Source organism: Thunnus thynnus, chromosome 1 (assembly GCF_963924715.1).
Source record: "Thunnus thynnus chromosome 1, fThuThy2.1, whole genome shotgun sequence".
NCBI lineage: Eukaryota > Metazoa > Chordata > Actinopteri > Scombriformes > Scombridae > Thunnus > Thunnus thynnus.
In genome coordinates, this window is record NC_089517.1 from 23,034,851 (window position 1) to 23,050,966 (window position 16,116).

The following is a 16,116-nucleotide window of genomic DNA, read 5'->3' on the forward strand; positions in this document are numbered from 1 at the left end:
CCTGTTGACTGGGGAAGTTTTCATCCCTCAGAGTTTGTCATTTCTAAAGTTAAAAATTCTTTCTGTTATTTATCTTCCCCATTATTTCTCACTTGGTTTTTATTGTCAAATAAATGTTGTCAGTGTTTTTGACCTTGCAGCGCTCACTTTTGTTAACTTGTAATGTTGATGATCAAGGAATTTACACTCATACAACCAATTCAGCACCAGCCAAATTCTTAAAGAATTAAATTTTATTTAAATTAAATTTACACTGTCCTGTTGTCATGCATGCTGTTTGAAAATAGTCTATGATTAGGTGTTTTGCAAGTGAAAGAGTGGCATAAAAAGAGTGAAAGAGAGATTTGCGTCTCGAGTTTCTTTTTGGTAATTGGGTGATGGTCACCTGCTCGCCATGTCACCTGCTGCCTGATCCAGGATAATCTGAGAGGCAGACGCATCGACAGTCAGACGGATTGACAGATAGACAGATACAGACACAGGCACATCACCTCTTCTGCTTCATGGCTAATGCATCTGACAGAGTAGGCAGCAGGCAGGCAGAAGGATGAGTAAGCATTTTGAGTGTAATTATATTCCCAAACACTGAAAGAATGGGAAGGGACTAATAACTGACTGAATTTCATTAAAAGTGAGCATGTCCAAACAGGAAATTGACTAGCTGACAATATTTCAAGGTTTTTTAATACCTAATGGAATGCTTATTCCTGTTCTCTTGAATAGCTAGCTCCTCACTTACCCTTCACGCTCCATGGACTGATGTAAAACAGCATTTGATAGTATCTGTCATGTTACTAAACATGACATGCATGGGAATCAGTTAGCTCTGCGATGCTTTTGAATAACCAAATGGACAAACAAGGGCCAAAGTGTAACTGCGCTGTAACACAACAACTTGACTTGTTATCTCCGTCGTCATCATCTTCAACTGAGCCCTCCTCTGGGGGCCTCTGCTCGGGCCTGTCAAGAGCTTTGACAGGAAAAGCAGCGTGGGGCCATTTTGTCTCTTTTCAGTTCGGTTTTGTTTCTCTTTGGAGGGCAGTGTTGGTATGGACCCTGGGCGTTGTAGGGCGAGGGGGCGAGGGCACGTTGACCCTAGTGGTAGTGGGTAGTAAGGGGGGTTTAGTTGGTGTTATGGACTTGGGCACAGCCAGGCAGTGCTGGTCCACCCCTGGAGTGACATGGTGCCTGGGGAGAAAGGGAGAGGGATAGAGGGCGTAGAGTACAAACATGTCTAAGTGCTGCCTTCACTACTGATAGGCCCATAGCAAAGAGCGTGGCTGCATGGGTTATGACAGCATATCTGGGGGACCTCTTGTGCCGTCCACCCCTCAAACACACATTTTACCCCTCAAACCATGACTCTGATATAAAAGTCCTCAGGTTAAAACATCACTGACACGTTCGGTAGGAGCAGGTTTTCTAGTGCTATATAGATGCCCTGCTATGATAATCACACTTCGGAGAAATTTCTCATTTTAAAAAACAGCACTCAGCTAAACAACAATTTGAAGTGAAGGCTATAGCTTAACACAAAATTCAATTGTCTATTGGCAAAGTAGCCAATTCCTTCATTATAATTAAGATTTTAGGCCACTTTGGAGGTTTTACATTTTACCAAAATGAACATACCACAATGCAGAACAGCATGAGAAATCAAATGGCTATAAATACCATAAATATTACTACAGTGTCAGATGATGGCTTAAAGGAATAGTTTGACATTTTGGACATGGAAATATGCTATCATGTATGCACTAGGGTTGGGCGATGTCTACACAATTGGCATATGATGATGTCCACAGTGCAAAATCGCAATAGATGATGATATCGTGGGGAAAAATTACACTTATTGGATTTTTACTTGCAAAGCTTTTAGTAGTTTTAGTAGTCAACACGAGTACTTCATGTGGTTCACCGTCTCAGACAGATCATTGACAGCAAAATGCAAAACACAGTAGACACTGTTTATTTATGTTATTTACCTAATTTATGTGCACTCTCATTTCAGCTCAAAGTGTCTACTGCATTTTGCTGTCAACTATGGTCGCGCTAAGTTTCTCCCCTCTTACTGTTTCACTATGGGCGGGGCTGAGCACTCCATGTGTGAGTGCGTGTCCTCTGAGTGGAGCAGAGGAGAGACAGTGAACCAGGTCGACTTGACGACAACTAACTACACTTGTTGCGTTACTATAATTGCAAAAAAAGCTTTGTGAGTAAAAAACCAATAAGAGTAATTCTATCTACACAAAAGATGGACAGACGATGGGGGGACTTTTAAATCACGATGTTACGATGGTAGAGGCTCAGTGTTCGATGACTGTCACCCATTGGCGATGGACGATGGCATCGCCCATCAGCCCCACCCTAGTATGTACAGTAAATATGAAGCCAGGAAACTTAGTTTAGCTTTGCATAAAGAATGGAAACAGGGGGAAGCAACTAGCCAGGTAACAAAATGCACTTACAAGCACCTCTAAAGTTCATTAATTAACACCATATATTTTGTTTTATTCATCCATACAAAACTGAAGTATAAAAACAACAAGCTGTAGTTTTACGTGTAGTTATTTGCAGAATGCAGTGACTTCCTGGAGTCACCATTCGTTGCCTATCAACCTTATGGTAACAACAAAACAAAAAGCAAATATGTGTATATCTCAGAATGTCAAACTATTTCTTTACAATCCCTGTCCCAACTGTCTCTTTTACATCAGTCACCAAAAAATAAAAGCCAGAGCATTACCAGGGATATTTTATCATGTATTATTCATGTTTTTTTCTGTGTTGCACTCAGTCTACAAGTGCATACACCCATGTACAAAAACAGACAGACAGACATACACTGCCACTTGCCTATGCATGTGTCACACAGAGGTACAACATGAGCGCACAAAGCAAGCTTGTACAACCAGGCTTTCCTAAACCCAGTCGTCCCTCCAACAGAAAACCCTATTTCTCTCTTGTCTTTTGCACTGTGATGAGTTCACACAGTTTACAGGCATAACATTTGGCAAAGCGAAAGGTCGTCTGGAGGTTACTGTGTCATCCTGGCTAAGTGGCTGACCCCTTGGGAGGGGTGGGGGTGATCATTCTCACAGACGAATAGTCTGTTGTTGTGCAAGCAGAAGACCAGGACTGAATGGAACACATCAGAACTGGGAAGAGTAAGAGAGCCACAAGATTATGACACCATATTATCCACTGTTTTAATTATATTTCAAGTGTCGGACATGATGGCTTTAGAGCTCTCATCACAGGTCTAAACCTGATCTCCAGCCGCTTGTTTACTGGTAACTGTCCTGCACCTAGTTTTTTATTGCATTGTACAGCCCCAAATGGAAGACATAGCAGTCTGTTTTTTTCCTTGCTTGATGACATAAGGGGCAGACAAAAAAGGCAGCAGATATTTAATCTCTTTAAAAGTTCTATATGTAGGAATTGGAGCCTGTCCTCCAAGGCTAAACCTAACCAGACCTTAACCACAGTGTTGTCACATCATAAAAAATCATTATTTTTTAACAGTGGTTTATAATGGTTTCGGAAAGCGGCATATTATGCTCCAATGGGTCGTTCTGCTGTGCATGTATGACCTATATGGTCTTTTAATTTGAAAGGACTTGTTGAAGCAATTTTCATGTATCAATCTTTTTTTTTTTGCCAACGAGTGAACGGGTTGTAACGCAACTTAAAAAATGAAACCTCCCCTGACTTTCTCGATTGCCTGAAACAGCCTGTGGACTGATTTCTATGTGAAGGACTTGGGCCGGTTTTTCTACAAAAATCCCAAGGATGTGACATTTTTCGCGCTCTCGAGTGCCTTGCCTTTCTCCCACTAACATCAACAAACGACTGGCAACCACCACAACAAAAACTGTGCTAACTTATCAGATTAAAAACACCCTGCAGATATTAGCTCTCCAGTTCTGTTACCCACCAGGTTGGCTGGTGGCTAGCTGCCTAACCATGCTATCACTGTTTCTGGCTACAATACCTTTGTTTTTTGGGGGATTTAGATAGCTAGCTGCCTCCGGTGACCACCACACATTTCACAACAAAACTGCAGCGCGTTGTTCCTTGCTAAGCCTACCGGTGTTTCGTAAACAAGGTTGGTAAACAAAGTTGGCGGTTTGTGAGTCGGGTTTGAGTGGCTGATTAAGGCATATTTTTGCAGGTTGGGCGGTGCGGATTAAAAAACCTTGACCCGCACATCACTACCGGCCAGTGGCCACAGCACAGCAGGAGCCTCTCTGTGTTTGGTCTGTGTGTGTGTTTTGTGTGAGCGAGCATGTGTACGTACAGCGGGGGCTGAGGGGCTGACTGACCGTGAGTAAGAGATGCTTTGCTGAGGAATGGTGCAACACAACTTTAAAGATCTTTTATGTTATTACGAGAAGTGTAAGTGAGGAAAAAGGCATCACCTGCAATAGTCTCGGTGTGCGAGCATGCATGCAAGCGCGAGCAACAGGATGCTGACTGCAGCTCACTTAACTGCCACCGGTGTCATTAATGAGAAGGAATTGCTGATTCTTCCATATAGAACCTTTAACTCAGTAAAGGAGATGGAACAGATATTAGAACAGAGATACGTTTGTGCCAAAGCACACCTGTTAATGCTTTTCACTGGGAACTACCTGTGCAGGCTCATGTACTCAAGTTCACCTACTTAAAAATCTTCAGGACCTACGCAAGCAATGATGTGCAACAGATAACTTGGATGCTGCCAACATCTACATGAATTTATGAAGCTGTTGTCTTCGATATTATATATATATATATATATATATATATATATATATATATATATATATACATACACACAAACACACATATATAAATATATAGATATATATATATAAGAAAGGAAAGTAGACAGAAACTATGTGATAATTTTAACAAGATGGTAAGAAGAAGAAACTACACTTTCTCGGAAAGAAAATTCATCTTCATGTCTAAGTGATGTGAAGGAGACAGTAAATGAAAAGTGAAAGCATTTGAAGTTGTGACTATATAAGAAAGGTGACTGCATCTGCATGTGTGCATCTTAACTATCTATGACACATTTGTGTAAGATAATGTGCTGATGTGCTTGTAACACTTTCGGTGTCTTTGTGGGTGCCCGCATGTGTGAGAGTGTATGTATGTTTGCATGCATCCGTGTCTGTTTGTCTGCCCGGATGAATAAAGGGGGGTGGGTATAATCCATCACCAGTTGATAGTCCTCACAAAAAAGGAACCCTTTTTGCTGAGAGGACAGCCCTTGTGCGGACAAAGACCACCATACTGGGGACTTCATAGGACCCAGCTGAAAAGGTGTTGCCCAGAGTAACCCCATTCACATTAACAGGCATGCTGGCCAAAGCCAGTCATTACTGCTGACTTGGACCAGCCGGGCCACACATAGACCAGCCTAGAGCCTCTAAGGCCATTCACTCCACATCAGCCCACAGGCAAAACGCCTGAACTCTGCCACTCGGGAGCATCTAGAATTGTTACCATTCTATTCGACTGTCCATCTTGAGAGCTTCAATATAGGCAGCCTTTGAGTAAATTTATAAAAAGCATGAATATACAGTTTTAAAGGGCAAAATTTAATGTGGCGATGTAAAAAATAATTGGCAATATACGCTCAGTTGCCAGTATAGTAGGTATACCTAGCTAAAATGAATGCAGTCTAATACAACAGCCTGCAATAAATCCTACCTTAATCAAGGTTATAATGTCCAGTTTTTGTTGGGCTTGTTTTACAGAGGTGTTAATTCAACTCAACAGTAATTTTGGAGGCTGTAGTTTGTGGTGCTGTTGAATTGTATTGTTATATGCTGAGAGGTGTTTTCCCACTCAATAACTGATGATAAATGGGGTGGATGAAATGTATACAGTACCAGTCAAAAATTTTGGACACACTTTCTCATTCAAGTGAATAAAGGTGTGTATTCACACACACACACACAAACACACACAACTTCTGTCAGTTTAAATTAATACAATTCAACAGCATCACAAACTACAGCCTCCAAAATGACCAGAAATTTGAAAAAATTACAAAGCTATTTCAACAAAAGCAGAACATTATACCTTTTTTGACGTTATTGCTGTTTTATTAGATTGCAGTAGTTTTAGTTAGGTGTACCTAATAAACTGGACACAAGTGTATGTGGTGTTTAATACACCAACAGCATAACAGCTGCAACAACCTTTTCACATAAACAGTCAACAGACCATACATACACCAAGTCACGAAAAAATTAAAAGGTCATGGAATGAAAAAATATAAAGGCCCTGGATATGTCAATATATATATACATATATATAAACCTTCACATCCACTCACATCTGTGACACTCTGAAATGATGGTCACCTCTTTCACAGTTACACAGTGGACTGGTATAAGAGGAAGGCTGATGTGCTTTCACTTGTACTGGACATGTACTGGAATTGTTGGAGGTTGAAATGCTTCGTTACACTAATCTACTGAACCCTTAGCCCAAATCTGACCTATTCACTGTCTCCCCTTTGCAAATTTACAGCACTATAGAGGAACATGCAAAAAAGGAAGAGCAAGTCAAGAGGCACAAAATAGTTAATATACATTATGACACAGCAAAATGTGTTGGATAAAAAACCTAAAATCTGAGTTGAATATTAGCAATTAATGTAGTTACTTGTGTAATATGAATTTAACCACTGACACACAGACACACTTCAGTCTCCTACCTCCTCCTTCTCTCTCATCCTATTTGCCCTCCACCCCCACCCCACCTCTACCTCTGCTCTCATCTCCAGAACACTCCCCTGTGGGCAGGTGGTTGTGTAAATTTAGCCACAGCTAGGTGAGGTGCTTCCTGGGTAGACTGTTGGCAAAGCCACCTTTAGGGTGTTCAAGATGTCAGAGGGAATGAGACATCACCTCGGCTGCCCTGTCAAAAAATTCACCACCTTCCATTTTCCCCATTACCCCTAGGTCCTAGAAGCACCGTGGGTGATGGGGATTCTTGTTTTGTGTTTTCTAATTTAGCCTGAAACACACCAGCCATTACCTAACCTAGAGCGCTGGCTGAGTGTTAATTGTGACGCATTACTAAAGCCATTAAAACAGTGAGCCAGGGCCTGAGGAGAATGCATGCTAAACTTAAAAATCAGAGAGACAGTGTTAAATGCATGTGATACCCTCTCTGCAAATGACCCCTATAAGAGGTGGCACTGCAGACAATGTTCGGATTTTCAAAACAATAGCAAAATGTGTGCAGATAAGTGAAAGGAAAAGACACTAGCTTTAATTTCTCCATTAAAGATTTGTTACAATAAAATTAAGAATGTTGAGTTTCCATCACAAGAGCTGTTATAAAATGTGATATTTAATGTCTTTTGTGAAATGTCACATTAGATATTTTTTAATACTTTGATTTTCCCTGAAGGTGCAAGCATGGAACATTAAATACAATAAAATAATTTGGGTTATTATTTTTGGCAAAATTCTACTGCCTTTAACAGTATATGCAAAACTACACAAAAGAAGAACTGGTTATGCAAAATTTTTCATCATCACAACTCCGATGTTTTGGAATCATGGGCAGCCTTGAGCCAACTGGAGCAGGAGTGTATTATATGCCTAAACAGAGTGCATCTGCAGGTAACATGCAGGTTCATTAGTGAGGTAAAAAAAAAACTCTGAAGTCACTATCAATCAAAACAATGATGAGAATCTTTTTCTTTTTTAATTTCATAGAACTACATCTGACAAAATGAACAGAATGGTTGGATTTCAGTCCAAAATTCATTTCAAAATTTAGCTGAAAATTTCTGTAATTACTGTAGCCTTTGATTTTGTGGTAGAGCTTCTGGAAACCTGTAAGGCAAAATTGTTTTAAAAGACAAGGGAAAGTTTTTCGGTGATTAGATGTATTTGTCAAAAACCTTTGATCATAAAACCACAAAACCTTGAGGAGACTAATGAGTAAGGATATTAGTTTGATGGTGTGTAATTACTGTCCAATTATGTTGTATTAACTATAGTTTAAAATAAAAAAGTAAGGGTAAGTTCGGAGATGGCGACAGAGGGCTGGCGAGTTGAAAAGAATAACAAATTTGGAAAGCGCTCCAAATGTGACTATCAGCTTCTTCATTCTTCCCGGTGCCGAGTTAGGCGTTTTGCTGGGAAATGGGCGGCCTGCCAGATTGGGGCCAAGTCAGAGTTGTCAGGGGATTACAGTTCTGCCTTGCTCACTGCAGGGGGTGCGGAGTGGGCCTCAATTACCCTGGAGCGGCGTGTTTGATTTGGCCCAGCACTTTTGGGGACAGACCAAAAGCTGAATAATGCACCATTAGCAACTCAAAATCCTGCCCTAAAATGAGTCCACTTATGCATCACATACAGTAATTGTGTGTCTATCAAAGGCTGGCAGGTCTACACCAATTACCCTGATAACAACAAAACAATCTATGCATAATATTATCTAGCGAACACCTGTGGGCAGCCTCAAACATCCGAGCTTTCTGGTTTAAAACTTCTACGGCTCATTCAGAATTTGTCACGCTGTGGCGAAGTGAAGTGTCACTTTAGAGTGCTAAAACACTAAAACGCAAGGTTGCTCTGAGATAATGTGGAAAAAAAGTGTGATGATGGTAGAACTGTTTACGTTTGTATTTACAAATATGGACAGAGGGAGAGAGAGCAAGGAGAGAGAGGGAGAGAGAGAGAGGGGGGGAGAGAGAGAGAGAGAGAGAGAGAGAGAGAGAGAGAGAGAGAGGGGGAGATCCCCCTACTCTGGCTACAGTTGGTGCTGTGCAATTGAATTTCACAGGATATGAGGCAGCAAATGGCATGTAAAGGCTGAAGCGTCAGACGGTTGCTGCCACACGGGCCAGACAGATAAGGGAGGTGTAAGTGAAATCATTAGGTAACTCTGCAGGACATTAGGGGCAGTTTGAGGTTGGCAGGGGGCTATGAGAGCCAAAGGTCCTCCTTGAGCTCCATTGAACACCCACTCAGCCTGATATACATGCACTTGCAAACACACAGGGAAAATCACTTATACAAACACAAGCCGCAAGACAAACAAGGACTCAAGACAGACACAGGCAAACAACCAAGCGGTGTTTTTTTCCCCCTCTCCACCCACAAATACATGCACATGAATACACACATGCGAGCACATGGACTCATGCACGCGTATACACACATACCACTTCAAACTGCAGACGCCTCATTGAGGTATCAGCCCCAGTGATTGTGTTTGTCCACCTGGGTATGAAAGAGCCATTCTGGCTTGTGTGGAGGAGACAGCAGTGTGGTACAGCTCAAGCCGAAGCCCAGCTAGGCTACGTCTGTCTCAGGCTCTCAGGGAGGGGAGCAGCCAAGTGTGGATGCACCTCATTACCTCACTCATCCACACACCAATTACCCCTAAATAAATACACCCAGCCCACAGGCAGCAACAATGACATCCAGCCTGAAAGGGAAGAAAGGACGCCGTTCAGAAAGCATTTGCACGCACAGAAAAGTGCTGTTGGATAATGATGAAAAAAAAAAAAGTACAGAGAAAGGAAGCAAAAAGAAGAACATGCAGGGGGCTCCAAGTCTTTTAAAGAGCTCAAAGACAAAACGGAGAAAGAGAAAGAATGAAACAAACACCGAGCAAGCAGAGTGAAGTGATTCAGAAAATGATAATTTCTTGCTAAATTTCACCCAACACATCCGCAAATGATTGTTGTGGCGGGGGAGGGGAAAAGTTTAATTGTTTTAATGCATGCAGCCATGAGATAGCTCTGCCGTGGACTAAAATGGTGATCACTGTTGAGCCGACACATATTTGCATGTAAGACGGACCGCTTGGGGTAACGGTAACAGCAGTGTGTCCGAAGGCCAAAGAACATTGGCTAAAAAGAGAATGAACCAGCGCTCGCGGCCAAAGAGCTCGATCCCTAGAAAGTTTGACAAAATATGGCAGGTGGCATGAAATGTGACAAGAAACACTCGGAAGGAATACAGTTTCTGGCCGCCCCAAAATATGAGAAAAAAGTGTTTGAACAGTCAACAGTTCAAAGTTTCTGTTACAGGAGTGAGAAGGTGAGCGAAGGATGCAGAAAAGGTGTGTGGCAGAGAAAAGAAGACAGATGTGTTTTCATAAGCGAGGAGAGGAAGCCAAGAGCTCCTTCAACCCCCCCCTCTCGCTCCCACCTCCCTCCATGTGGGATCTTTCTGCATGAGTTACTCTGTCATACCTGGGGGACAAAATGGTCTCTTTCTCTTTCTCTGACTGTCTCTCTGACTGTCTCTCGCTCTGCCCCAGTTCCTTCCTACCACTCCTCTCATGTGTCTGTACAGTGTCTATGGTCCTACAAAGGAAGGAGAGAGTTGAGTCTGGATCATGATGAGCCAAGCCTGGTTAGTTAAGTGACATTCTTTATCAAATATTATCATCACTGATAATATTTTACAAAGATTAAAATGATGAAAGTCATTAATTACACATTTCTAAATCTCAATTAAGAAGCAACTTGTACGATAAGTGAACTATTTTTTATAGCACCCAAAGGCAAAACAGGAGAATGATTCACTTCCTCCTCTAACACCTGAACAATCAGGTGATAGGTGGATCTGTGAGGCAATGGGTGCTGTATGGTAGGGGGGGGGGGGGGGGGGGGGGGGGGGTGTATCAGCATGTAATCCCTAAAAGGCTACAAGCACATCCCAAACTTGAAAATAACCCACATGATCAGAGCCGGCCAGTTCACCTGACCAGAGGCAGATTCCTGGTTATCAGAAACAACGGCTGGGAAACGTGTCAGTTTTCCACGCCGTTGATTCAGTGTAATAAACAGAAGGTGATGGATGGAATAGAAGTGAAAGGAGCAGGTTTATTAAGATTCCTTCCTGACGGAGGGCTAATTGAGGAAGGGCATGCCGCGTAGGTCTGGTGCCACAGGTGGGTGGAGTAGTGTCGACATGCTGTGGCAACATAGTCAGGATTCCTAGTGTACAGCTCAACCCTCAGCTGGAATCAGGAGGCATGGGAATTCTAGGCCCAGCCGTATGCAAACACAACACTCATTGCGTGGTTTGTGAAAAGATTTTTTGGCCTTTCAATAACCACTGTGTCTTTCACACAAGTTCACCTCGTATGCCCTGCAGCTGTACCTAAAAATATAATAGCCCCTTTGAGTATTTCTCTTCTTCTTCCCTGCTTGAGGGGACCTGGAGGTTCCTCTTGGGAGCTCCAAAGGTTTTTAATTTCCTGCTCCCTGTAACACCTACACATGCTGTTGTCAAATCCTGCAACACCCTTCATGCACACTGATATACTGTGAACACATCACATTGTCTTTAAGGTTTATGTTTTTATATGATTAAGGTCTGTAAGGCACACACACACACACATACATATGAGCACACATTTCAATATATCAGCACAAACACAGAGCGTGTGAAAAATGGAGGAAATGCCCTGGGAAACACGCCAACAACGAACTCCAGCATCTGAAACTCTTGTATAGAAAGGTTTGCGTGACCTGTGAGATTTCACACACTACCTGTGCCTGAGAGGAATGTACAGGAGATATGCAGGATCCTTGAGGACACACCCAGAGATGCTTGATGATCTGTGCAATCCACAAATATACAAACAAAAAGAAATTTTCCTGCTTTTGTTTGTACTCATCAAAACATGTTCATTGGGTAGGATCTGGCACGCCAGTCAGTTCTGTCTTTTGCACAACAACTGGAAGTGATTTCACAAACTCGCAACCACGTGTTTGTGGTTTGTGAATTGAAAGTTCAAGTGACTGAAGCTCGGAAACCATTAAGATATGTGATACTGATGTGGCTGCGGTTTAATAGTCCTTAATATTCTGCTCACTGTGCAGTATGCTGTGCAAACTAACTTAATTAAATAACTTTCATTGTCTCCTCTTTACCTGAAGCATCACCAACTCAGCCCCTTCCATTTTTTAAGCAGTGCTGTTTTTAACCTGAATGCATATCAGACTTACAGCAATGTGACTTCAATATGAACGGTAACATCACAAGTTTTGCTATACATGTGACTTTTACATCACTTCAACGCAAGATTGATCTTGAATCTACACTGGTGGTCTAATGTAAATAACATTAGTGGTGCCAATAGGGAAAGATGGAGGACAGCCCCGCAAAATAATGACTACATTCTTACCTCTCCTTCACCTCCTTATACACATGACTTTTTGTTTATTTCTGCATGAGTATGGAGGTACAACATTTTGTTATTGTTTGTTTGCTCATGAGGATCAGTTCAGGAGCATGACCTGTTCAGATGGGTATCGGTAAAGGTTGTTGTGTGAAGGTAGGATTAGTATCCTTTCTAAAGCCTACTTAAGTGTTTGAACTGTAAGCATAAAGCATCCTAAATATGTTTATATGTTATATGTTGTTTTTTTTGTTTCATTGCCCTCTATTTTCTCCCAATCAGTAGTAGAAATGTTCAGAATTGTTCAATGTGTTTGGTGTTTTTTTATTCATTCTCAAATGCAATGATAACACTCTGCCTGGTTTGCAAACTACATGTCTGTTTGTAGAGCTGTACAGTGTCTATTATTGTAAGCAGTAGAGTGCTACCCAGTTTGCTAACTAGGTGCTTTTTATTTGGAAAACATGCACACAAAAGGTCATTTTAAAGGGTAGTTTTAAAATACTTATTTAGATGAATTATGTAAGAATTTTATCATCTGATCTTACAGATGACACTGACGAGACCCAGGAACAATAAAATCCTTCCCCGGTCAAGAAACATTTACAGTAAGTATTTTGTATGGTGTCAATTTAAAAGTGACAGTCTCAATGTCCCATATCACAATGTAATCACACAATACCACATGATAACACAATCTCAGAATTAGCAGGGACAAAAACGACGCATCCCATTTATATGGGCCATATACATTGGCAAACACACTTACTTCATCTGCCAAATCCCTAAATTAACACCTTTTTGGTGAGAAAGCTCAATTTGGAACACGTCACACCAACACCACAGCTGGCATTCAAGGGTAAAATTAATTACTTCAGATACATGTGCTTCCTCTCAAAGTGGCAGACTTATTTGCATTGAGGAACATTCAGCAGAAGTAATCGATGCACACACAAAATACGGCCACCCAATGACCCCAGTCCCGTCTCAAAGTCCCTCCCTGTCCCCAAAGCCCTGACGGCTCAGCCATGCATGGGGAAACAAACACAGGTAGCGAGAGCAAATCAGACTGCAACAAAACACAGAAACATGAATGGGAAGCATTACAATGATGGGCTGGATGAAAGACAATGGGCCTGCCATTAAACAAACGGCAAATCCCAGGATGGGCTGCGGGAGTATGATACAGATTACAGGCACCTAGTCCCTGCCTAGGGAACAGGGGAGAGGGAGAAAAAAGGACACAATATTGCAATCTGACAGCTGACGTCTTCATATAAATGTATGAATTTACATTCCAATTAGAGGAAATTTACATCTTAATCACAGCGAGCAGTGTGTCGGTCCCTCGGTTAGTGTGTTGCTACGGTAATGAGGTGGGATGCTGCTGTGCTCTCTCATCCAGACAGTGATCTGTCAGCAGACGACACCTCCCTGTTATGAGTGAGCTGCACCCTTAAATGCAACCGCCACCACAATCCAGTAATATTCGTTGAAATCTGTCTTAAATACCAACAAGGTGTGAGCTGCCACCCGAGGATAATGTGCCAAATATGGAGTTTGAAAAACATCAAACATATCTTAAATACAGTGCACTGAACCAGGAGTGTCTTTAACTGTCACTCAAGTGACAAGCTTTCAGTACTCTATGGCATTCCATTTCTAATTTCCATACTAATAATGGGTATATTATCTTTAATGGTTTCACTTTGTTTTATGGCATATGAAATGGATGGTGAAGCGATCTGTGGAATTACTCAAACATATCATGCCATCAGGTCACATGCTGCTCTGGTGCTAACAAAGGTAAAGTGAATGAGTGAGATGGAACATTTGTGAATGCATCATCAATATCCTTCTGGTCATCGTTTACATCAGTGTACATTATAGCATCCAAGCTCACCCTAAAGGACAGCGCTGTTATGAGTCAGTCAGAGGGCGTGTGTATACTTGTGGGGAAGGAAGAAAAGCAGTCAAGTACAGAGAGTTGAGGGAACAATAAAAGCTTCCTGAATGAAGAACTTCTTGTTCAAGTTTGTAAAGTCTATTTAAGGACACTTGTTGTGGTTTGGTCCAATTAGCTGACAAGAGCTGCTGGTTTGAGGTTTTGGAGCTGAAACCACACAGGCAAGCCTGAAGCCTGGGCAGGGTCCTGTAAGCTGGCAACAGAGGAATGTACTATTCATATCAATTTAAAAGCGAGCATTTAATGAAAACTTCGGCATTCAAAACTTTGCTGAAACAACTTCCATCCGGTGAAATCATTTACTTGTACAGCAGCACTGATTGCTGACAATGCAATCAGGAGGAGCAGATTAGCTACCAACACATAGGAGAGCACATAAATCAGTTTAACACAGTCCTTTGCCATCTTCACGCTTGACTTTAATACAGGGATGTGTGAACAAAAAAATTGGAGGTAAATGAGGCATGGCTTCTTTATCACCTACCTCATAGCCAATCAGGCCTCTCCTGTCGGAGACACTGCTCTAATGGCTGATATCTATGGAAGCAGCCTATTACTGGATACTGCCTGTAATTAAGACAAGTCAGATTACACCAGGCCAGTGCCTCCTCTCTGATATGTAGGCTGCCATTAAGGCCAGAAGTGTTGATGCACTTGTACATAGAGAAAATATAGAGGGCTGGTGAGGTTAAAAAAAAGACTAACAAATGTTGCGTGTCAGTAGTAGGGTACAGTAGATGCAGGATGGGTCCTCAAACATCACATGGGGTGATATGTGGGGCGTGGCTGGGATTCCACTTTAGCCTGCAGGGTGTTTGGAGAGGATGCCGGGAAGCTGCACACACCCCCTTTGGCACTTATCTCGCATATTCTAACCTTGCAAATTGATTCCCACAGCAGTGCTGCTGTGCCTGTGCACTTCTGTCCGTCCATCCCAATGAGATCGCCTATCTCTCTTTTTGGGGAGGAGGGAGGGCAAATGAGGTTCAGCAATTGAGTTTAGCTTGAATGTTCACAATGATTACAACATCTTTAAACAGACACCATCTTAAAGGATGCCAAGTTGACTTCGTGTCTGGGAGCAAATGAGGTGAAAAGGGTGAATGCGAAGGCTGTTAAGTTGGAAAAATGGCCCTGAACGTAGACAGAGCAACACTGTGAAAAAGCTGACTATGATTAAAAAAAGAGGAGTAGAGGGAGCGAGTCCAACAAAAATAAAATAAAAAAAACAAAGTGAGAGGGAGACAGAAAAAGGGAGAGTGAGTGAGTTTCAGAAGGGAAAGCACTTCTTTCTGTACGCAGAGTGACCTTGCTAACACTCTGGCTACTCTAATATTCACCACTACACATGCTTTTGTGCTCTATTCCTCGCCCATCTAAGCACGCAAACCCTCCTTTCAATACCCACACTACTCATTATACATTTCCACTAGCCAGTTATCCAAGACACTCTTATGACGACTCGAAGGTGCCCACACACACACACACACACAAAGATGTGCAATATATCGACATGTGCAAGAAATTCACAGTACTGATTTAATTATAATCTTGTGCATTAAATCTTCCGTCTCCTTGCAAGACTTTGGTTGATGCTGAAAGCTCAAGCGATGACAGCTGAATGTCAGTGTTTTTTAGGATGTGCATCAAAGGAGGCTGTTAACTTCCATGTCCTGAGATTTATCTGGAGGGATGCTCATTGAGATCTTTTGTTTTGTTAAGGTAAGCAGGTTATTTCTGATGAGTAAATGAAGTGAAAAACTTTGATATAAAATATTCCCATCACACCTACAAGTAAGGAAACAATACTTCATTTCCTCAAACTTTTTCAACTTAGCAATTAAGCTCAGGTGTATCTGTTAGTTTTACTTCTTGTCAAATAAAATAAACTAAAAGTGATTTAAAAAATAATACTCAGGACACTTAAACAAAACTACTGTTATAAAATTTCAAAGGCACGTAAGGAAACATCGTCAGGATTAAAT

At 41.7% G+C, this 16,116-nt stretch overlaps 1 protein-coding gene across 2 annotated transcripts in view; it reads right to left on the minus strand.

The window, feature by feature from the left end:
- The window catches only part of elp4 (elongator acetyltransferase complex subunit 4), a 53,472-nt gene that overhangs the window by 5,228 nt on the left and 32,128 nt on the right, over positions 1-16,116 (minus strand). Inside the window, exon 10 of one of the 2 annotated variants that reach the window (XR_010928614.1) lies at positions 10,226-10,339. The exons of the other annotated variant lie outside the window; for it this stretch is intronic. The gene's annotated coding sequence lies outside the window, so the exon portion shown is untranslated. The remainder of the gene's footprint in view (positions 1-10,225; positions 10,340-16,116) is intronic. 2 annotated transcript variants of the gene reach the window in all.